This window comes from Ovis aries, chromosome 3, assembly GCF_016772045.2.
Source record: "Ovis aries strain OAR_USU_Benz2616 breed Rambouillet chromosome 3, ARS-UI_Ramb_v3.0, whole genome shotgun sequence".
Classification (NCBI taxonomy): domain Eukaryota; kingdom Metazoa; phylum Chordata; class Mammalia; order Artiodactyla; family Bovidae; genus Ovis; species Ovis aries.
In genome coordinates this window covers 183,422,266-183,441,776 of record NC_056056.1, presented here as the reverse complement: position 1 = coordinate 183,441,776, position 19,511 = coordinate 183,422,266, and the positions used below count along the sequence as shown (strand labels likewise).

The 19,511-nt window shown below is 39.5% G+C and overlaps 1 pseudogene; it reads left to right on the top strand.

Moving 5' to 3' along the window:
- Positions 1–1,969: 1,969 nt before the first annotated feature.
- LOC132659470 (integrin beta-1-binding protein 1-like) lies at positions 1,970–14,139 on the top strand (annotated as a pseudogene).
- Positions 14,140–19,511: the final 5,372 nt, after the last annotated feature.

The window sequence follows — 19,511 nt, the reverse complement described above, 5'->3', positions numbered from 1 at the left end:
GGATGATATGGTTGGATCGCATCACTGACACAACGGACATGAGTTTGAGAGCTCAAGGAGTTGGTGATAGACCTGGAGGCCTGGTGTGCTACATTCCATGGGGTCGCAAAGAGCTGGACACAACTGAGCGACTGAACTGAACTTGCAGTGGCCAACTCCTTTTCCTGGAAGACAGGCTGTAAGGCAACAGTCTTAAACAAGTTAACCCACACTTCTTAGTGTTGAGTCAACCCAGTATAGATTTTAGAGAGGAATGGAGCTATGAACTTGGACCAGGGCACCATCTTCACAGATAACATTATTTTCTTGGATGGTATTTTAGGAAAAATTTTAATAGAATGTCTGAGGTTTAAAAGGGACCTTTATAATTTATCCTACCATTTGCTTTGTCTAATTAGGATAGATTGATCTATGAGATAAACAGATTTTTTTTTTTAAGATACCCAAAAACCTATACTCTTAACCTGAATTGAAAGAGAAGGGCAGGAAAGAAAATTTAGCCTTTTCTGTTTTAAGTCCTTTAGTTGCTTCCTTCCTGTCTTTTATTCTCTTCTCTCTCTGTAACTCCAAGTTGGTGATTTGCTTGAGACTCCAGGCAATTGTGGAGATCCAGTGATCAGGGAACTGCTGTATTTTAGGTATGTTACATTCCACTGGTCAATGGTATGGCATGCTCTGATTGCTATGATTATACAGTGGAAGTGAGAAATAGATTTAAGGGACTAGATCTGATAGAGTGCCTGATGAACCATGGACGGAGGTTTGTGACATTGTACAGGAGACAGGGATCAAGACCATCCCCAAGAAAAAGAAATGCAAAAAAGCAAAATGGTTATCTTAGGAGGCCTTACAAATAGCTGTGAACAGAGAAAAGAAAAACAAAGGAGAAAAGGAATGATATACCCATTTGAATGCAGAGTTCCAAAGAATAGCAAGGAGAGATAAGAAAGCCTTCCTCTGTGATCAATGCAAAGAAATAGAGGAAAACAATAGAATGGGAAAGACTAGCGATCTCTTCAAGAAAATTAGAGATACCAAGGGAATATTTCATGCAGATGGGCTAAATAAAGGACAAAATGGTATGGACCTAACAGAAGCAGAAGATATTAGGAAGAGGTGGCAAGAATACACAGAAAAACAGTACAAAAAGAGATCTTCATGACCCAGATAATCACGATGGTGTGATCACTCACCTAGAGCCAGACATCCTGGAATGTGAAGTCAAGTGGGCCTTAGGAAGGATCACTACAAACAAAGCTAGTGGAGGTGGTGGAATTCCAGTTGAAATATTTCAAATCCTAAAAGATGATGCTGTGAAAGTGCTGCACTCAATATGTCAGCAAGTTTGGAAAACTCAGCTGTGGCTACAGGACTGGAAAAGGTCAGTTTTCATTCCAATCCCAAAGAAAGGCAATGCCAAAGAATGCTCAAACTACCGCACAATGGCACTCATCTCACACACTAGTAAATTAATGCTCAAAATTCTCCAAGCCAGGCTTCAACAGTACATGAACCTTGAACTTCCGTATGTTCAAGCTGGTTCTAGAAAAGGCAGAGGAACCAGAGATCAAGTTGCCAACATCGGCTGGATCATCAAAAAAGCCAGAGAGTTCCAGAAAAACATCTGCTTTATTGACTATGCCAAAGCCTTTGACTGTGTGGATCACAAAAAACTGTGGAAAATTCGGAAAGAAATGGGAATACCAGACCACCTGACCTGCCTCTTGAGAAACCTGTATGCAGGTCAGGAAGCCACAGTTAGAACTGGACAAGGAACAACAGGCTGGTTCCAAATTGGGAAAGGAGTATGTTCAAGGCTGTATATTGTCACCCTGCTTATTTAACTTCTATGCAGAGTACATCATGAGAAACTCTGGGCTGGAGGAAACACAAGCTGGAATCGACGATTGCCGGGAAAAATATCAATAACCTCAGATATGCAGATGACACCACCCTTATGGCAGAAAGTGAAGAACTAAAGAGCCTCTTGATGAAAGTGAATGAGGAGAGTGGAAAAGTTGGCGTAAAGCTCAACATTCAGAAAACTAAGATCATGGCATTGGGTCCCGTCACTTCATGGCAAATAGATGGGGAAACAGTGGAAATAGTGTCAGACTTTATTTTGGGGAGCTCCAAAATCACTGCAGATGGTGACTGCAGCCATGCAATTAAAAGACCCTTACTCTTTGGAAGAAAAGTTATGACCAACCTAGACAACATATTAAAAAGCAGAGACATTACTTTGTCAACAAAGGTCCATCTAGTCAAGGCTATGGTTTTTCCAGTAGTCATGTATGGATGTGAGAGTTGGACCATAAAGAAAGCTGAGCACTTTTGAACTGTGGAGCACTTTTGAACTGTGGAGTTGGAGAAGACTCTTTAGAGTCCCTTGGACTGCGAGGAGATCAAACCAGTCAATCGTAAAGGAAATCAGGCCTGAATATTCATTGGAAGGACTGATGTTGAAGCTGAAACTCCAATACTTTGGCCACCTGATGCGAAGAGCTGACTCACTGGAAAAGACCCTGATGTTCAGAAACATTGAGAGCAGGGGGAGAAGGGAACGACAGGGGGTGAGATGGTTGGATGGCATCACTGACTCAATGGACAGGAGTTTCGGTAGACTTCCGGAGTTCATGATCGACAGGGAGGCCTGGCGTTCTGTAGTTCATGGAGTTGCAAAGAGTCGTTCACAACTGAGTGACTGAACTGAACATATCCAAAATGTGGCTCCTACCTTGGGATACTGTTCGATTAGTGAAAACATAATTCCAGTTTTGGACCGTAAATTTTAATAATTATAGCCAGGCTCAAGCTCTTCTTTATTAATCAAAATAGAAACCATTCTTTACATTCAACGCATTTTTGGCAATGAGAATTAACTTTATTTATTCCTGTAGTGTAAAAATCTGTGCTTGGGATTCAACAAACTCTTAGAAAGCATCCTGCTGGTGGTGTAAGTGTTTTCCCTGCAAAAAGTTGTCAAGATACTTGAAGAAGCGGTAGTTTTGAGAGGTCAGGTGAATATGGCAGATGAAACAAAACTTTGTAGCCCAATTCATTCAACTTTTGAAGTGTTGGTTGTGTGACATGTGGTTGGGCTTTGTCATGTTTAAGAACTGGGCCCTTTCTGTTGACCAAAGCTGGCTGCAAGCACTGCAGTTTCCAGTGCTTCTCATCAATTTTCTGGGCATAATTCTCAAATGTAATGGTTTCATGGGGATTCAGAAAGCTGTCATGGATCAGATGGGCAGCAGACCACCAAAAAGTGACCATTGTCTTTTTTTAGTATAAATTTGACTTTGCAAGTGCTTTGGAGCTGCTTCTCTGTCCAATCATTGAGCTGGTCATCACTGGTTCATATATAAAGTCCACTTTTCATCACACATCACAATCTAAAATCATTTGTTGTTGTTGCAGAGAATAAGAAAAGATGATACTTCAGAACAACAATATTTTGGGTTTGTGGTCAACTTATAAGGCACCAACGTATCGAGCTTTTTCACCTGTCCAATTTACTTCAAATTGTTGACCGTAGACTAGTCAACATTCAGTTCTTAGGCAACTTCTCATGTAGTTGTAAGAGAATCAGCTTTGATAATTGTTCTCAGTTGGTTGTTGTCAACTTCTGATGGCCGACCACTACCCTGCTCATCCTCAAGGCCCTCGTCTCCTTTGCAAAACTTCTAGAACCACCACTGGACTGTATGTTTGTTAGCAGTTTCTGGGCCAGTTGTGTTGATGTTACAGTTGTCTCTGATGCTTTACAATCCGTTTTGAACTCGAATTTTAAAAAATTGCTCAAATTTGCTTTTTGTTGAACATCACCTCGATAGTGTAAAATAAATATAAAATAAGCAACAAGTAATAAGTCATTAAAAACTGTAAAGCAGGAAATGCATATTAAAGTGATATACAACATAACCACATTATTTAAGAGTGTATTCCAATATCAAATGGCAAATTTTAACAATTCAAAACCACAGTTACTGTACCAACCTAATATATTTTCCAAACTCTATTTTTAAGATATCAAATTATCAAGTATAAATCATTTATTTACTCATGACTGTATAGCCTGAGTAAAATATCAAGTTGTTTGGTTTTGGGGAAATTACCTCAACTCAGTTCTTTTTATTTTTTGTTTTTTAAAATTGATCTATAAATTCAAAGTGCTCCCAATCATAATCAAAACAAGTTATTTGTGAATATCAACAAACTAATTCTAAAAAATTTATGGACAGGCAAAAGACCCAGAATACTCAATGAAATACTAAAGGAGAATAGAATTGAAAGACTGACATTCCCTGCCTTGAAGACTTACTATAAAGTCACAATAATCAAAATAGTGTGATATCAAAGAAAAAATAGTAGATTAGTGAAGCAGAGTAGAGAGACCAGAAGTTGTTGCTCAGTCGCTCAGTCATGTCCAAATCTTCACGACCCCATGGACTGAAATACCAGGCTTCCCTGTCCTACACTGTCTCCCAGAGTTTGCACAAACTCAAGTCCATTGAGTTATGCCATTCAGTGAGTTCATACTCCTCCTGCCCTCAATCTTTCCCAGCATCAAGGTCTTTCCCAATGAGTCAGCTCTTCACATGAGGAGGCCAGAGTATTGGAGCTTCAGCTTCAGCATCAGTCCTTCCAACAAATATTCAGTGTTGATTTTCTTTAAGATTGATTGGTTTGATCTCCTTGCAGTCCAAGGGACTCTCAAGAGTCTTCTCCAACACCACAGTTCAAAAACATCAATTCTTCAGCGTCAGCGTTCTTTATAGTCCATCTTTCACATCCACGCATGACTACTGGCAAAACCATAGGTTTGATTATATGGACCTTTGTTGGCAAAGTGATGTCTCTGCTTTTTAATATGCTGTCTAGATTTGTCATAGCTTTCCTTCTAAGGAGCAACCGTCTTTTAATATGGCTGTAGTAATCATCAACAGTGATTTTGGAGCTCAAGAAAATAAAATCTGTCAACTGACAGAGGATGAGATGGTTGGATGGCATCACCGATTCAATGGACATGAATGAGCAAACTCCGGGAGATAATGAAGGACAAGGAAGCCTGGAATGCTGCTGTCCATGGGGGTCACGAGAGTCTGACATGATAAAGCAACTGAACAATGGCAATACATCTATTAAAGGGGACAAAATTCAACATACAAAACCAAATGCTAGAGAGCCTTTGGAGCAACAGGAAGTCTCATATATTGCTGGTCAGAATGCAATGCATTTCACCCACTTTGGAAGAGAGTTTGTGGTTTCTTACAGAAATAAACTCTTTTACCATATAAGCCAGCAATCATGTTCCTTGGTATTTAGCCAAAGGAGTTGAAAACTTGCACACAGATGTCTATAACAGACTCTTTGCAACCCCATGGATTGTACCCCGCCAGGATCCTCTGTCCATGGGATTTCCCAGGCAAGAATACTGGTGTGGGTTGCCATTCCCTTTTCCAGGGGATCTTCCTGACCCAGGTATTGAACCTGGGTCTCCCACATTGTAGGCAGATTCTTTACCATCTGAGCCACAGGGAAGCCTTATAACAGCTTTATTCATGTGAAAACTTACAAGCAAAAACATTGCCTTAAGTAGGTGAATAGATAAATAATAGTACATCTAGACAACAGGATATTATTCAATGCAAAACAAAACAAAACAAAACAAACAAAACCAAGCTACCAAGCCATGAAAAGATATGAGGGAATCTTAAAAGCACATTACTTAGTGAATAAGAAGCCAACCTGAAAAACCTATCTCCATACTACACAATTCCAACTAAGATATTCTGGAAAAGGCAAATGAAAATTCTATATATGATACTATAATAATAAGTACATGTCATTATCTGTCCAAATCCACAGAATATACAACACTAAGAGTGAACTCTAAGGTAAAATGTGGATTTTGGATCACTACAGATTCATCAGTTGTAACAAATGTACCACTCTGGTGGGGATATCAGTAATGGGAGAACCTATGCAGGGGGTACTTGGGGTTCCTTCCTCAATTTTGTTGTGATCTTAAATCTACTAAAAAATAAAGTCTGGGAGTGACATCAGCACTACAGTGGCATGATACCCTCCTTTTGTCTCTCCCTTCAATTTACAATCAGTAAAACATCCATAACTAAACCAAGATCCCTCTGACCAACATACCAAGACACCAGAGTTCTACACATCACTACCTCAAAAAGGTGTGCACTGGAATACATAGTGGAGGCAGAACTAGGGGAAAAGTGGAGGCCGTGCTTGCAATCCTAGCCACCAACCACCTGAAAGCAAAAGTATACAAAACTTTGAATAAGGTGATAAATATAATTTCTGAATCAGAAAATTACAACTCTATATCAGTATAGGTTGTTCAACAATTATAAGGTTAAAGTCGGGGGAGCAGTAAAAATAACTATTTTGCTGTTGTTTGGTCACTAAGTCACATCTGACTCTTTTCCGAGCCCGTGGATGGTAGCCCAACCTGCTCCTCTGTCCATGGAATTCTCCAGGTAAGAATACTGGAGTGAGTAGCCATTTCCTTCTTCAGGGGATCTTCCTGACCCAGGACTATAGGTACTTCAATTTGGTAACAAACTTACAACATAAAATGAGACAATTTGCGACAACAAAACCATAAAAAGGTAAGAGGAACAGGACAGAACTCACATAGGCAAGTGAAGAGAACATGTCATTGACAGAAAAAGGACTATTTGAGACATTTTATTGAAACCTCTTGTTGATGCTTTTGAACTGTGATGTTGGAGAAGACTCTTGAGAGTCCCATGGACTGCACAGAGATCCAACCAGTCCATTCTAAAGGAGATCAGTCCTGGGTGTTCTTTGGAAGCAATGATGCTAAAGCTGAAACTCCAGTACTTGGCCACTTCATGTGAAGAGTTGACTCATTGGAAAAGACTCTGATGCTGGGAGGGATTGGGGGCAAGAGGAAAAGGGAACGACAGAGGATGAGATGGCTGGATGGCATCACCGACTCAATGCACATGAGTTTGGGTGAACTCCGGGAGTTGGTGATGGACAGGGAGGCCTGGCGTGATGCAATTCATGGGTTCGCAAAGAGTCGCACGCGACTGAGCGACTGAACTGAACTGAACATGTTAACCACAAGTCTAGAGAGAGACACAAAGCCTATTAAAAGAGGAAACTGAGTAGAACAGGAGTTGCAACAGTGGCTCAAGCTGCCCAGGCGGTGAGTCTATGACCCTGAGTGCAGACAGTGGTAAGGTACCCTTGTTTTTCTGATGAGAAATGACCATGTTAGAATGAAAAGAAGCTATCTGCGCAGACCACTGTCTGTGGAGTCTTTGAAGATGATAAAATAGTGTTGGATTCTGCAGTGAGAGCCTCTGGATCAGCTGTGTGGTAAGATGTTTCAGAAAGACAGGAAGCAATATAATAGCAGCAATTCCCAGAACAGAGAAATCGGTACTAAGGGCAAGTCTATAGATTCCAGCCTTGGGGGGCTTTCACTGTCCAGCAAGGTGGCAAACCTTGACACCAATTCCACCAAGACCTCAGGACAAAGCAACAATAATTTAGATACCTGTGCAGGATTTATTTTTTTTAAAAAAAGGAAAATACATTGATGCAATTGAGAAACAAACTCTCTGAAGGGTAAAGTCTTGAGGGGGCACTAGAACTGATAAATCATATAGGTGTCACTCAGAAAGATTAAAAATTGCCTTTCATCCCTTTGGAGGAAGAATTTACTATGCAGCTCACCAAGTTTGGTATAGAAGTATCCATATCAGATCAGTATGATGTTTTACATGGGTATGCTCTGTATTTAATCACCTGAATGGTATGTTATGATGATGATCTGGGTGCAGGAAAAAGCTTATTGGCTTTGAAGACTACAGATGCGAACAATGAAGAATACAGCCTGTGGGTTTACTAGTGCAATAGCCTGGGAAAAACACAAGCAATCTGTAAAGTTTTATCCACTGCTTTCAACACTGTATTGACATCTGAGAAACCTTGAATTTTGCAGTCAAGGGGAAGTTGACTTCAAGTGCAAATTCAGCTGTTTTCTCTCTAGTTCTGTTTTCAATCTGTGGTGTTGAACTATTATGGAAATATAAACGATTCTTTGCTCTAAAGAAAATGCAATGTACAAAATATCAGCCATTTGTTTTTCTATTGTGTCTTATTTAACAGTGAAAAATAAGAGGAAACTGAGAAAAAGAAAATAGAAAGCCCTGAAACTAAAATGGCAGACAGAAATACAAACAAAAAAAGAAACAATGGAGATATAGAGCAACTAGAAAATAAAAGATAAAATGGCAGTACTAAGTTCTCATTTATCAAAAATCATCCTGGAAATTGAATCCATGAGTTAAAAGACAGAAAGTAGCTGATGAGTTTGAAAATAAGACCCAATTAAATGCAGACTCCAGAACACTTAGTTCTAAAGACAAATGTAAGCCCAAAAGTGAAGGGATGAAAGATGATACTCCAAGTAAATGAGAGCCCAATAAAGCAAATGTAGCCATACTTATATCCAACAAAAATAAACTTCAAGCCAAAAAACATAATAAGAGACAAAGATGGACATTATATAATGATAAAGGGGACAGCTCATCAAGAAGACATAATGATTATTCATATATATGCATCTAACATAGGACCACCAAAATATATAAGCTAATTATTAACATATTTAAAGGGAGAAAATGACAGCAACACAATATAGTGGAGTATTTTAATACCATACTTATATCAATGGATAGATCATTCAGGCAGAAAGTCAACAAGGAAACAGTGGCTTTAAAATAAAAATTTATATCAGATGGGCTTAATAGAATCACAGAGAACATTCCAACCAAATGCAGCAGATTACACATTCTTCTCAAGTGCATATGGAAAATTCTCCAGGATAAATCATAATTTGGAAAACAAAACTAGTCTCAATACATTTAAGAAAATCAAAACCATATCAGGCATTTTTTTTTTTGCCACAATGATTATAATCTAGAAGAAAGCTGGAAAAATCACAAATATGTGGAAACTAAACAGCATGTTATTTAACAGGCATTGAATTTAACATAGAACTTAAAAGAGAAATAAAAACATATCTGAAGACAAACTAAAATGAAAACATGATATATCAAAATCTAAGGAATGCAGCAAAAGTGGTACTAAAAGGGGAGTTTATAGCAATGCAGGCCTATCTCAAGAAACAAGTAATAATTCAAATAAGCACTCTACCCTTACACCTACTGGAACTAGATAATGAAGAGCAAACAAGGCCCAAAGTCAATAGAGAGAAGGAAATGATGAAGATATGAACATAAGTAAATAAAATAGAGAGTAAAAAAACAACAAAAAAGATCAATGAAACTAAGAGCTGGTTCTCTGAAAAGAGAAATAAAATGAACAAAGTTTTAGCTAGACTAACTAAGAAATGAAAGAATAAAGTCAGGAAAAAAGCAGGGAAATTACAATTGATACCACAGAAAGAAAAATGGACAAATTCTTAGAAGCACACAATCTTCCAAGTCTGAATCATGAAGAAACAGAAAATCTGAACAAGCCAATCACTAGCAAAGAGATTGAAACAGTAATCAAAAACTTCCCAAAAATCAAAGTCCAGGACCAGACAGCTTCACTGGTGAGTTATCTCCCCAATTCAGAAAAGATATAAGACCTGTATTCTTCTCAAACTTTTCCAAAAATTGAAGAGGAGGAAACAATTCCAAAATTTTACAAGACCAATATTACCAAAAGTTAAGTGAGGACAATAAGAAAAGAAATTAACAGGCCAATATCCCTGATGTACATAGATGCAAAAATCCTGAACAAATTATTAGAAAACTGAGTATTAAAAATACATCAGAAGGATTATATACTATGATTAAGTGGTATTTATTCCAGTGGTGCAAGAACTGGTTCAATATTCAAAAATCAATCAACATAATACACCACATTAACAAACTGAAGTATAAAAATTATGTTATTATATCAATAGATGCAGAAAAGGCATTTGACAAATTAAACCTGTTTTTCAAAGATTTCAATCTCATTCATGCACTATAAAGCTACTAGCCCTCTCAATGGCCTGTGAACCCAACTTCAGCAGGAGCTAAAGTATCTAGGATTTAGAGTCAGAGAGTAGTGATTTCATCCTGACTTTTCAATGAGCTGATAGTTAGGCTGTGACTGCTAAGCACCGAGATACAGAATTCAAAGATGTAGTGTTTGCCTTTGTTCCTGGCAGAACAAGAATTTAATGTTTTTGCCTCATTGTGAAAGAATTCAGAGATGAAACAGGGAGGTTAAAAAGTAAAGTGAATTTATTTAAGCAAGAATACTCAGAGGGAGAGCAGGTAGACAGGTGAGGAGCTGCTGTCCTGTTTCTCTTTGGCCAGCTGGTTATGAAGGCCATGCAAATGAAGGGGCAAAACATTCACTGGGGAAGGAGGAGTCTGGGGGTCATATTCCTGATTTTCATCCCCACTCTATCTTCCTGAGGGCAGGAGGGATTTTTTTCTTACTTAGCTTAGATCGTAAGTGTCACAGCATAGGTGCATGATGGGTACTTCTTATCTGCAAGGCTAGTTTTATTGCAATGAGAACATATTTAACAACAAGTTACATTCACATGCAGAAAATTCCTGCCTTCATCTTTCTTTATCTGCTTCCAGGACACTTATTGCCCAAAAGGTGTGGTTTCCTTTCAGTCTGCCTGTTCCTGATTTCCTCTGTCTGCCCATGAACCCCCGCTGTTTACAAGATGCATGATTTCCTGCCACCTGGCCCCTGCCCCCATTTCTCTGCTCTTCTCTAACTACCTGCCTGCTGTAACACCTTAAAATTAAACACTAGCTGGCAACCCAGGCAAAGAAAGATTACAGAAAAACACTTTTTATCTCGCTAGCATTCACTGAGCACCTACCGTGCGCCAGACACTATTCTTCATAGCATGGAATCATGGTCAAAAGTACAGACTCTGGAATCAGCCTCCCGGAGTTCAAATCCTAGCTCTGTCATTTACTAGTTGTGCTACCTTGGACAATCTATTCAATACTTTACCTCTCTCTGCTTTGCTTTCTTCATCTATAAAAGGGCACTAATAGGAATTCCCTGTCAGTCCAGTGGTGAGGACTCTGTGCTTTCACTGTCAAGGGCAGAGGTTCCATCCCTGGGTCAGGGAACTAAGATCCTTCAAGCTGGGTGGAGAATTTATTTTAAAAGTTAAATAAAGGGGCAAATAATAACAATACATACCTCAGAGCATTATAATAAAATGAGTTCCTAACTATAAAGGACTTAAAGACAAGGCCTGAGCTTCCCTGGTGGCTCAGATGCTAAAGAATCTGCCTGCAATGCAAGAGACCTGGGTTTGATCCCTGTATTGGGAGGATCCCCTGGAGAAGAGAATAGCTACCCACTCCAATATTCTGGTCTGGAGTATTCCATGGACAGTATGGTCCATGGGGTTGCAAAGAGTCAGACATGACTGTGACTTTCACTTTCACTAAGACAATGCCTAGCACATCGGAAATTATATATAAGGTTTTGTTAAAAATTAATCTTAAAATCTGTCTATCAGGACCTTGGTGTCATGGTCCAGGAGTGGGTTGGAAAAGAATTTCCAGATGTAAGACAGAATGAGAGGTAAATAAAGTTTATTAAGGTAGGAGATGCTGTTAGAACAGTGGGCCAGCTCAAGGGAGAGCCAACTTTGAACAGGGGTCCTTAGTCCACTTTTATACCCAGAGTACAAGGAGTGGGATAGGGGTCTTGTGGATCATTTGCTGATTGAATGAGGCACATGTACTGGGTGGGGGAAATACCTTTTCTCTGTGTAGGGTAGGAAGGGAGACAAGTTATACTGCTCAGGAAGACCTGAAATCCACTAATAGTTAACAGCATGGGGGAAGGAAGGACAATAAGGGTCTGATTTTTCTGTCCTGAATTCCAAGACCCTCCTTCATTTTATCTGCTCTTTAGTCTTTGGGTCACCACACTTGGTGTGGAAAAGAAACAATTTATTTTATTTAACACACTTTTCCTATTTTGAGAGGAAGATTATGAAATAAAGCACTAATTTAAATGTCAGTTTTAGAAATTCTTTCATCTGCTCCACAAATATCTATAGAGTCCTCCTCCGAGACAGGCATTGTCCTGTCCAGTAAACAAAGTGTCAAAAAATTTAGAGCCCAGTAGGAAAGACAGCATGGAATAAGCATGCAAATAACCATAAACTTAACAACTGAGGTTTGTGCCAGGAGGGAGAAGGCAGCGTGCAAAGAAAACCATAGAAGGAAGACAATCTAAACTGGGAAGCCTGGGGAAAAGTCCTAGGAAATGATATTTAAGGTGAAATCTAAAGGATAAGGCTTAGAGGAGCAAAAAGGAATGTAGAAGGGAAGTGGGGAAACATTCCAGGAAAGGGCACTGCAAATGTGAAGGCCTTGCATGTCAGAGGAATTTGGGGGTGCTTGAAGAAATGCCACAGGACTTTGGGGCATTGGGAAACAGTGAGAGAAGAGCAAACTGAGACATGAAAACTGACACTTAGGCAGAAGTCACAGAATGCAGTGCCTTTGATACTGCATCATACTAAGGATGATGACAAATTACTTTTGGAGCAATAGAAACTCATTAGAAACCATGCACAAAAGTGCTGACAAGCTCATATTTGTACTCTAAAACACCCCTCTGAATAAATGAAGAATCAAAGTGTAGCAGACCTACCATATTCTATTTTCTATAAATTCTCACATTAAGTTAAAGTAACTAGGGATATTTTAGATGTAAAGCAGGTAAAATTAATTGTTCAGCTTCTCCCTTCAAAGATGCAAGTCCTAATCTTGACTAAATATGTTTACTTGTTATATTGAGAAAGTGAAAGCAAAAGTCGCCCAGTTGTGTCTGACTCTTTGCGACCCCATGGACAGTCCATGGAATTCTCTAGGCTAGAATACTGGAGTGGATAGCCCTTCCCTTCTCCAGGGGATCTTCCCAACCCAGGGATCGAACCCAGGTCTCCAAAATTGCAGATGAATTCTTTACCAGCTGAGAGCATACTAGTAATTATACTAGTAAAAAAAAAAAAACCTGACCTTGAGAATGTTAACAAATTTGTACTATTTGGCCTCAAAAGGCCAAGTGCTATCATTTTATTTATCTTTGAAATTTTTTTCTGGCTGAACCACTTGCAGAATCTTAGTTCCCCAACCAAGGAATGAACCCTGACCCTTAGCAGTGAAAATGTGGAATTCTAACTGCTGGACCACCAGGGAATTACCAAGGGATTGTTATTTTAATTTGTTTTTGATAAGTGATAGGAAAAAATGAGAGTAGGATATAAAAGAATAGATTATACAAAACTACAACAAGGTATCATTTTATACTGGTCAGAATGGCCATCATCAAAAAATCCACAAGCAATAAATGCTGGAGAGGGTGTGGAAGAAAGGGAACCCTTCAATACTGTTGGGGGGCATGTAAATTGATACAGCCACTATTATGCAAGTTCCTTATAAAGAAATACTGTATGACTGAGCAATTCCACTCCTGGGCATATACTTACAAAAAAGCATAATTCAAAAAGATACATGAACCCCAATGTTCATTGCAGCCCTGTTTACAATATCCAGAACACGTAAGCAACCTAAATGTCTATCAATGGAGGAATGAAGAAGAAGATGTGGTACATGTATACAGTGGAATACTACCCAGCCATAAAAAAGAACAAAACAATGCTGTTTGCAGCAACATGGATGGACTGAAAGACTGTCATATTAAGTGAAGTACATCAGACACAGAAAGACAAATATCATATATCACTTATATGTGGAGTCTTAGAAAAAGGGTATGGATGAACTTATTCACAAAACAGAAGTAGAGTCACAGATATAGGGGAAATAACATGGTTACCAGAGGATCAGAGGGAGGAGGGATAAATAGGGAGATTGGGATTGACATACCCACACTATAATAAGAACCTGCTGTATAGCACAGAAAACATGGCTCAGTATTCTTTAATGGCCTATATGGAAAAGGAATTTTAAAGAATGGGTGACTCTGTATATGTATAACTGATTCACTTTGCTGTACACCTGAAACTAACATAATATTGTAAATCATGTACTCCAATAAAAATTTTGAAAAAAACAATTATATTATTATATTATTATTAATTATTCTCTATTTGACAGAATTTTATTTATCTAAAAATTGTGGAAAAAAATACCCATTTTATTGTCAAAATTTTCTCAGCTTCCCATAAGACCACCAAAGAAATCTACTCAATCAAGCTGAGTTCACTGATGTTCCTGCAGCACAGAAGAGACCCCCTGTATTCAACTGTGACCCAGGAGCGAGGCTGCTGATTAGGATAGGACTGAAGATTAAGAGTTTGAAGGCCTAGACTTGTGGTTTAAAGATGGTCCTTCAAGGTAGGGACTTGTTTAGAGCTAGGCAAAGTTTATGACTGCAAAGTGAAGGTTTTAAAATAATTTTTGATAAGCAAACTGGTGTCAGAGAAGCAAGCTCTTTGTCCAGGTTACCAAGCTGTTATTTTAATAGGAAAGCTATTCCTGTGGATGATCTGCCCAGACACACTGCTTGGCAGACATATCCTGGGGTAAGTAGTGAAGTTATTCATTCCTCTTAGTCCTATCTCCCTGGGTAAAAATTTCCTGGAACAAGAATTAAGGCATGTAGTCTCTATTTTCACTTTCCCTTCAAAAATTCTCCTTTCAAAATCCACTAATAAGGACTTCCCTGGCAATCCAGTGTTAAGATGCCATGCTTCCAATGCACGGGGGCACAGGTTCGATCACTGGTAGGGGAATTAAGATCCCACATGCTATGTGGTATGGCCAAAAATTAAATAAATAAAATCCACTAATACAAGAAATTGATGAGATGTAGTTCAGGAAAGTATTTGGACTACAAGCACAGTAAAGGATTAATATCTTAATGTATAAAATGATATTAATATTAAATATATATATGCTGCTATATATTATTAATGTAATCTTTAAATATGAAGACTCAAATAGGTTAAAATTAAAAGCACATTAAAAGTTACACCATGCACACTCTAGTCTTAAGAAAACTGGAGTGGCTGTGTGTGTCAGACAGGTGGACTTCAGGACAAGGAATGTTAGCAGAGATAGAAATATATTTCATGATCACAAAAGGATCAATCATTAAGACAACATAACAATGCAAACTATGCAAAATATATATGCACTTAATAACAGAGTTTCAAAGCAGACTGTTATGTAGGAATGAAAGTGACAAAACTGAGAATTTGACTTTCTTAGTTATTATTAGAAATGGTTTTCAGTTATTTTTTCACCCCTCTCCTAATAATTAATAGAAAAATAGAAAGCAAAAAAAAAAAAAAAACCAGAAAAAGATAAAGAAAACTTAAAGAAAGAATGACAAAGTCAAGAGTCCTTCCTTGTCCTCAATCTGTATGCCTCATCAGTCACAAAGTTTTGGAAATATAGTTTCCTCTACATTTCTTAAATCTGTTCTGTCATCCCCATTTCCATGAATTGCAGACATGAACTGATATCCTTCCCTCATTAGCTAGCAGCAATCTGACTTTCCCTTGGTAATCAGGATCAAAAGCAGAGACATTACTTTGTCAACAAAGGTACAGATAGTCAAAGCTGTGGTTTTTCCAGTAATCCTGTATGGATGTGAGAGTTGGACCATAAAGAAGGCTGAGCACTGAAGAACTGATGCTTTTGTACTGTGGTGTTAGAGAAGACTCTTGAGAGTCCCTTGGACTACAAGGAGATCAAACCAGTTAATTCTAAAGGAAATCAGTCCTGAATATTCATTGGAGGGACTGATGCTGAAGCTGAAGCTCCAATACTTTGGCCACCTGATGCGAAGAACTGACTCACTGGAAAAGACCCTGATGCTGAGAAAGACTGAAGGCAGGAGGAGAAGGGGATGACAGAGGATGAGATACTTGGATGGCATCACCAGATGGCATCATGGCTCAAGTTTTGGGAGTTAGTGATGGACAGGGAAGCCTGGTGTGCTGCAGTCCATGGGGTCACAGAGCATTGGAAATAACTGAGCAACTGAACTGAAATGAAAGGAACCAGATGCAAAAGGCCACCTATTACATGATTTCATTCATATGAAATATCCATAATAGGCAACTAAATCCACAGGGAGTAGATTAGTGGTTACTTAGGACTGGGGGAGGAGGAATGGAGGTGACTGCTGACGGTACAGGATTTATTTTGGAGATGATGACAGTATCCTGGAATTAGATAGTGGTTATGGTCACAAACTTAATGAAAATACTGAATCACTGAATTGTACACTTTATATGTATTGTGTATTGTGTCTCAATTTTTAAAAAGCAGAGGAAAAATCACTTCATGGCAAATAGATGGGGAACAGTGGAAACAGTGTCAGACTTTATTTTGGGGGGCTCCAAAATCACTGCAGATGGTGATTGCAGCCATGAAATTAAAAGACGCTTACTCCTTGGAAGGAAAGTTATGACCAACCTAGACAGCATATTAAAAAGCAGAGACATTACTTTCTCAGCAAAGGTCCATCTAGTCAAGGCTATGGTTTTTCCAGTAGTCATGTATGGAATGTGAGAGTTGGACTATAAAGAAAGCTGAGCACCGAAGAATTGATGCTTTTGAACTGTGGTGTTGGAAAAGACTCTTGAGAGTCCCTTGGACTGCAAGGAGATCCAACCAGTCCTTCCTAAAGGAGATCAGTCCTGGGTGTTCATTGGAAGGACTGATGTTGAAGCTGAAACTCCAATACTTTGGCCACCTGATGCAAAGAGGTAACTCATTTGAAAAGACCCTGATGCTGGGAAAGATTGAGGGCAGGAGAAGAAGGGGACGATAGAGGATGAGTTGGTTGGATGGCATCACTGACATGGGTTTGGGTGAATTCCAGCAATTGGTGATGGACAGGGACACCTGGTGTGCTGTGGTTCATGGGGTCGCAAAGAGTCAGACACAACTGAGCAACTGAACTGATCTGAAGGGGAAAAATGAATAGAACCTTTGTGAACCTCCATTCCTTAGCTCCTCGGCTCATGTATTTAGCTATGAGGGAGAGGTTGCAATGTATTTCCACTGGTTTAAGTCACACATTCATCTTGTATAACAGTCCTGTGGGGTAATTTTCTTTTAGCCGATGTGGTCACTGAGCCATTCTACCACGTTGTCAAGCCAGATGCTTCTGGGTTGCTGGGGCTTGTGATAATGCTAATGAATTCTGTAAGTATAATTTCAATCTATTATGTCCTTCTCTGCAAACAGATTCCTTGGTCTGAGGTGGTTTGAATGGAATATGAATGGCAATGAATGAAGCCTTCTGTTTAGTGCCAGTAGAAGCATTTTACACAGGAAAGGCAAATTCGTATCTGGAAAATGTTTCTATTCCCAAGAGGACAATATCTGCTCCTTGTATGATTGAAAGTGTCCAATGCATCAGTTTGCCTCCAAGCAGCTCACTGGTTCCTGGGAGAATGGTGGGTTCAATCAGGGGCTCAGCATGGCCTTGGCTTTTATCACATGGGAACTCAGAATAGGCAGAAGCCAGATCAACCTCAGTGAAGAAAAGCTCATACACAGCCTCCTTTCATGTTGTCATATCACTTCATAAATGGGCCTGTTAAGTAAGTACTAGGTAGCTGCAGAAAGAGGTTGATTGACATCCATACGACAGAATGTACTGTCTATCTGATTATTGAGAGCTTTTCTGCCATAGATGTCCTCTGATGAGCATTGATATGGGTCATGGATTTGTCATACATGCCCATTCTGAGAAGTCCTCCACGTAACTTTTCCCCTAGACTTCACCAGTCTTGCAATTTTGTTCTTCCTAAGGTTTCACCAGTAGGTCAACCCATTAGTCACTGTCCATGAATTAACATTTTCAAAATAGGATACATAGCCATCTATTTCCAAAGTTAATAACCAAATACACTGGCTCTTCAGGCACTCTGGTACTTGTTTAATAGGTTTATCAAACCATATACTCTGGCATTTTGTACAGATTTCTGGTAGTTATTATTAGTTTTGACCTGTCTGGACTAGTTTGTAGATGCTACCCAGGTAAATGAAGCAGTACTTTCTGTTTTTGCTCCACATTTAATCCCAACCAAGAATTTGCTCTTGTAGAGGCTGTGGGGTATTGGAGTATAAGTAACTAGAAATGATTTAGAGTATTGATTCTTCTCTGTTCTTGGTGGCAGGCTATAATGACTTTGGCTTCACTACTGTCTTTTCGTATCATCTCTGAGATAAGCTATAAAATACTTCTCTTGAAGTCAGCATACTGTACAAACCATATATGGGTGTAACCAAATACTGTAGGGTACACCAGGACCCTAATTTCTTTCCTCACCCCTCCTAAGGCCGTACATGTGGTCTGAGGGAAAGTTAGTACAGAAGGAGCGTTTATGACAGAATGCTGGGCTTCATGTTGATGTTTTAATTATGCCTTCAAGACCTGTATGAGCTGGTAATGTACACACTATTTCCACTTAACAGTGAAATGCTGCTCAGTTTAGTTCAGTTCAGTCGCTCAGTCGTGTCCGACTCTTTGCGACCCCATGAATCGCAGCACACCAGGCCTCCCTGTCCATCACCAACTCCCGGAGTTCACTCAGACTCATGTCCATCGAATCGGTGATGCCATCCAGCCATCTCATCCTCGGTTGTCCCCTTCTCCTCCTGCCCCCAATCCCTCCCAGCATCAGAGTCTTTTCCAATGAGTCAACTCTTCACATGAGGTGGCCAAAGTACTGGAGTTTCAGCTTTAGCATCATTCCTTCCAAAGAACACCCAGGACTGATCTCCTTTAGAATGGACTGGTTGGATCTCCTTGCAGTCCAAGGGACTCTCAAGAGTCTTCTCCAACACCACAGTTCAAAAGCATCAGTTCTTCGGCGCTCAGCTTTTGCTGCGGCACTGGTTCAATTACAGAGCTTTGTGAATCAGATAACACTGCATTCCTGGGCAGTTGAGTCTGTATAGTCAATTCGTGTCCTAAGAACAGGGCACAAAAAAAAAAAAAAAAAAAAAGAACAGGGCACAGTAGCAACCTAGGAGCTTCTTCTCAAATGGTGAAAATATGTTAACAAAAGAGGACATAGTGCTAAGGAATTTGCTAGGATTCTCCTAAAAGATGCTTGTGGGAGGTTTCAGACAGCACTGAAACTCCTTGTACCAATGGGCTTGTGGGGCCACTAGACTGAGGAGCAGGGCAGGTTGCACCACCCCCTGGGCCTGCTGGGGAACTTTCTCTTATCTGAGGCCCTGCAGAGATCTGGAGTCCTGTGAGTTACTTGATAAATTGCTTAGGGCAACACATCCAGAGGCCCATCAAATACCATGCCTCTTTGTGGTAGTGTTACTGAGTCCAAGCTCAAATTGAGAGACAAGGTATTGGGGCAAGGAATAGCAATGGCGAAGATAGCAGGCTAGTATCCCTACCATCTTACATGAGTTAGAATTCAGGCTTCTTTTATATTA